The following is a 6001-nucleotide window of genomic DNA, read 5'->3' on the forward strand; positions in this document are numbered from 1 at the left end:
GGATATTACACTCATTAACATACATGCACCCAATATAGGAGCATCTAAACACATAAAACAAATACTAACAGGGCTTCCCTGGTGGCGCAGTGGTTGAGAGTCCGCCTGCCGATGCAGGGGACACGGGTTCGTGCCCCAGTCCGGGAAGATCCCACATGCAGCGGAGCAGCTGGGCCCGTGAGCCATGGCCACTGAGCCTGCGCATCCGGAGCCTGTGCTCCGCAACAGGAGAGGCCACGACAGTGAGAGGCCCGCTTACCACAAAAAAAAAAAAAAAAATACTAACAGACATAAAGGGAGAAATTGACAGGACTACAATAATAGGAGGAGACTTTAACACCCCATTGACATCAGTGGACAATACTTCCAGACAGAAAATCAATAAGGCAACAGAGATCCTAAATGACACAATAGAACAGTAAGACTTAATTGATATTTTCGGTACATTACATCCAAAAAAAACCAGAATACACATTCTTTTCAGGTGTACATGGAACATTCTCAAGGAAAGACCACATACCAGGGTACAAAACAAGCCTCAACCAATTGAAGAGGACAGAAATTATTTCAAGCTCTTTTCTAACCACAACAGCATGAAACTAGAAATCAACCACAGAAAGAGAAACGAGAAAAAAATGGAGACTAAACAACATGCTACTAAAAAACCAACTGGTCAACTATGAAATCAAAGTGGAAATTTAAAAATACCTTGAGACAAATGACAATGAAAACAACCATACAGAATCTGTGGGATGCAGTAAAAGCAGTCTTAAGAGGGAAGTTCATAGCGATACAGGCCTTCCTCAGAAACAAAAACAAGAAAAATCTCAAATAACCTAACCTACCAAGTAAAAGAACTAGAAAAAGAACAAACAAAACCTAAATTCAGCAGAAGGAAGGAAATAATAAAGATCGAGAGGAAACAAATAAAATAGAGATTTTAAAAAATCAATAAAACCAAGAGCTGGTTTTTTGAAAGGGTAAACAAAAATTGACAAACTTTTGGCCAGGCTCACCAAGAAGAAAAGAGAGAGGACCCAAATAAACAAAATTAAAAAAACAAAAGAGGAGGAAAAAAACAACTGATAATGCAGAAATACAAAAAAAAAAAACCATAAGAGAATACTATGAACAATTATATGCCAATAAATTGGACAACATAGAAGAAATGGACAAGTTTCTAGAATCATACAGCCGATCAAAACTTAATCAAGAAGAAATAGATAATTTGAACAGACCAATCACTAGAAGTGAAGTAGAATCTGTAATTTAAAAAAAAAAAAAATCTCCTGGGCTTCCCTGGTGGCGCAGTGGTTAAGAATCCACCTGCCAATGCAGGGGACACAGGTTCAAGCCCTGGTCCAGGAAGATCCCACATGCCACGGAGCAACTAAGCTCATGCGCCACAACTGCTGAGCCTGCGTGAGCCACAACTACTGAAGCCCATGCGCCTAGAACCCGTGCTCCACAACAAGAGAAGCCACGGCAATGAGAAGCCCGCACACTGCAACAAAGAGTAGTCCCCTAAAAAACAAAACAAACAAACAAAAAATGGAAAAATTTTTAAAAAAGGGCTTCCCTGGTGGCGCAGTGGTTGAGAGTCCGCCTGCCGATGCGGGGGACACGGGTTCGTGCCCCAGTCCAGGAAGATCCCACATGCCGCGGAGTGGCTGGGCCCATGAGCCATGGCCACTAAGCCTGCGCTTCCGGAGCCTGTTGCTCCGCGGCAGGAGAGGCCACAACAGTGAGAGGCCTGCGTACCGCAAAAAAAAAAAAAAAAAAAGAGTAGCCCCCACTTGCCACAACTAGAGAAAGCCTGTGTGCAGCAACGAAGACCCAATGCAGCCAAAAATAAATAAATAAATAAATGTATTAAAAAAAAAAACCTCCCGGCTTCCCTGGTGGCGCAGTGGTTGAGAGTCCGCCTGCTGATGCAGGGGACACGGGTTCGTGCCCCGGTCCGGGAGGATCCCACATGCCGCGGAGCAGCTGGGCCCATGAGCCATGGCCACTGGGCCTGCGTGTCCGGAGCCTGTGCTCCGCAACGGGAGGGGCCACAACAGTGAGAGACCTGCATACCGCAAAAAAAAAAAAAACCTCCCTGCAAACGAAAGTCCAGGACCAGATGGCTTCACTGGGGAATTCTACCAAACATACAAAGAATAACTTATACCAATCCTTCTCAAACTCTTCCAAAAGACTGAAGAGGAGGGAATACTCTCAAGTCATTCTATGAAGGCACCATCACCCTGATACCAAAACCAGACAGACACTACCAAAAAAGAAAATTACAGGCTAGTATCTCTGATGAATACAGATGCAAAAATTCTTAAGAAAATATTAGCAAACCAAATCCAACACATAGAAAGGGTCATACACTACGACCAAGATAGATTCATCCCAGGGTCACAAGGATGGCTCAACACACACAAATCAACGTTACAGACCACATCAACAAAAGAAAAGACAAAAACCACAAGATCGGGAATTCCCTGGCAGGCCAGTGGTTGGGACTTGGCACTTTTACCAGCCAGGGGCCTGGGTTCGATCCCTGGTTTGGGAACTAGGATCCCGCAAACCGCACAGTGCAGCCAAAAGAAAACAAACAAACAAACCACACATGCACACAAGATCATCTCAACAGATGCAGGAAAAGCATCTGATAAAATTCAACATCCATTCATTTTAAAAACTCTCCCAAAGTCGGTATAGAGGGAACATATCTCAACATAATAAAAGCTATTTATGACAAACCCACAACCAACATAATACTCAACGGTGAAAAGCTGAAAGCCTTCCTGATAAAATCTGGAACGAGACAAGGATGCCCACTCTAACCACTTCTATTCAACATAGAACTGGAAGTCCTAGCCACAGCAATCAGACAAGAAATAAAAAGTATCCAAATTGGAAGGGAAGAGGTAATTATATGCAGATGACATGATACTATATATAGAAAACCCTAAAGACTCCACACAAAAACTACTAGAACTGATAAACAAATTCAGCAATGTAGCAGGATACAAGATTAACATACAGAAATTGGTTGCATTTCTTTACACTAACAATGAAATATCAGAAAAGGAAAGGAAACAAACAATCCCTTTTAAAATCACATCAGGGACTTCCCGGGTGGTCCAACAGTTAAGACTCCATGCTCTCAATGCAGGGGGCCCAGGTTCAATCCCTGGCCAGGGAACTAGATCCCACATGCTGTAACTAAAGACCTGGCACAGCCAAATAAATAAATAAGTAAATAATTTTTTTTAAAATCACATCAAAAAAATACATAAGAATAAACCTGACCAAGGAGGTGAAAAACTTATATACTGAAAACCATAAAACACTGATAAAGGAAATTGAAGATGATTTAAAGAAATGGAAAAATATCCCATACTCTTGGATTGGAAGAATTAATATTGTTAAAACGGTCATACTACCCAAAGCAATCTACAGATTTAATGCAATCCCTACCAAACTACCCATGACATTTTTCACAGAACTAGAACAAATAATCCTAAAATTTATATGGAACCATAAAAGACCCAGAATTGCCAAAGCAATTCTGAGGAAAAAGAACAAAGCAGGAGGCATAACCCTCCCATACTTCAGACAATACTACAAAGCTACAGTAATCAAAGCAGACTGGTATTGGCACAAAAACAGACATATGGATCAATGGATCAGAATAGAGAGCCCAGAAATAAACCCATACACCTACAGTCAATTAATCTTCGACAAAGGAAGCAAGAATACACAATGAGAAAAAGACACTCTCTTCAGCAAGTAGTGTTGGGAAAGTTGGACAGCCCCATGTAAATCAATGAAGTTCGAACACACCCTCACACCATACACAAAAATAAACTCAAAATGGCTTAAAGACTTAAATATAAGACACGACACCATAAAACTCCCAGAAGAGAACATAGGCAAAACATTCTCTTACATAAATCATACCAATGTTTTCTTAGGTCAGTCTACCAAGGAAATAGAAATAAAAGCAAAAATAAACAAATGGGACCTAATCAAACTTGTAAGTTTTTGCACAGCAAAGGAAATCATAAACAAAATGAAAAGACAACCTACAGACTGGGAGAAAATATTTGCAAATGATGCAACCAATAATAGTTTAATTTCCAAAATATACAAACAGCTCATACAACTCAATACCAAAAATAAACCCCACCCAATCAGAAAATGGGCAAAAGACCTAAATAGACATTTCTCCAGAGAAGACATACAGATGGCCAATAGGCACAAGAAAAGATGCTCAATATTGCTAATTATTAGAGAAATGCAAATCAAAACTACAGTGAGGCACCACCTCACACTGGTCAGAATGGTCATCATTAGAAAGTCTACAAATAACAAATGCTGGAGAGGGCGTGGAGAAAAGGGAACCCTCCTACACTGTTGGTGGGAATTTAAGTTGGTGCAGCCACTATGGAAAACAGTACGGAGGTTCCTCAAAAAACTAAACATAGAGTTGCCATACGATCCAGTAATCCCACTCCTGGGCATATATCCCAACAAAACTATAATTCAAAAAGATACATGCACCCTTATGTTCATAGCAGCACTCTTTACAATAGCCAAGACATGGAAACAACTTAAATGACCATCGACAGATGAATGAATAAAGAAGATGTGATACACACACACACACACACACACACACACACACACACACACACACAATGGAATATTACTCAGCCATAAAAAAGAATGAAATAGGGCTTCCCTGGTGGTGCAGTGGTTGAGAATCTGCCTGCCAATGCAGAGGACACGGGTTCGGGCCCTGATCTGGGAGGATCCCACATGCCACGGAGCAACTAGGCCCGTGAGCCACGATCACTGTGTCTGCGCGTCTGGAGCCTGTGCTCCGCAACAAGAGAGGCCGCGATAGTGAGAGGCCCGCGCACCGCGATGAAGAGTGGCTCCCACTTGCCACAACTAGAGAAAGCCCTCGCACGGAAACAAAGACCCAACACAGCCATAAATAAATAAATAAATATTTTTTTAAAAGAAAGAATAAAATAATGCCATTTGCAGCTACATGAATGGACCTAGAGATTATCATAAGTGAAGGCAGAGTAAGACAAATACCATATGATATCACTTATATGTGGAATCTAAAATATGACACAAATGAACTTATCTACAAAACAGAAACAGACTCACAGATATAGAGAACAGAGGGGTGCAGGGGAGGGTTGGACTTGGAGTTTGGAACTAGCAGATGCAAACTCTTATATATGGAATGGATAAACAACAGGTCCTATTGTATAGCACAGGGAACTATATTCAATATTCTGTAATAAGCCATAAAGGAAAAGAATATGAAAAATAATATATATATATATAAAGCTGCATCACTTCCTTGTACACCAGAAACTAACACAACATTGTAAATCAACTATACTTCAATTTAAAAAAAGGTGGGGGGGGACTTCCCTGGTGGTCTCGTGGTAAAGAATCCACCTTCCAATGCAGGGGACGCGGGTTCGATCCCTGATCAGGGAGCTAAGATCCCACATGCCACGGGTCAACTAAGCCCATGTCCCACAACTACTGAGCTCACACGCCTCAACAAGAGAGTCCACGTGCCGCAAACTACAGAGCCCATGCGCTCTGGAGCCTGTGTGCCACAACTAGAGAGAGAAAACCCACACACCACAACTAGAGAGAAGCCCACGTGCCGCAATAAAAGATCCTGCCTCAACGAAGATCCCACATGCTGCAACTAAGACCCGACACAGCCAAAAAAAATAAAGATAAACAAAATAAAATGTTTGTTTAAAAAAAAAAAGGAGTAGGGCTTCCCTGGTGGCGCAGCGGTTGAGAGTTCGCCTGCCGATGCAGCGGACGCGGGTTCTTGCCCCGGTCCGGGAAGATCCCACATGCCGCGGAGCGGCTAGGCCCGTGAGCCATGGCCGCTGAGCCTGCGTGCCCGGAGCCTGTGCTCTGCAACGGGAGAGGCCACAATAGTGAGAGGCCCGCG

The sequence above is a fragment of the Orcinus orca genome, chromosome 19 (genome assembly GCF_937001465.1).
Source record: "Orcinus orca chromosome 19, mOrcOrc1.1, whole genome shotgun sequence".
Lineage (NCBI taxonomy): Eukaryota > Metazoa > Chordata > Mammalia > Artiodactyla > Delphinidae > Orcinus > Orcinus orca.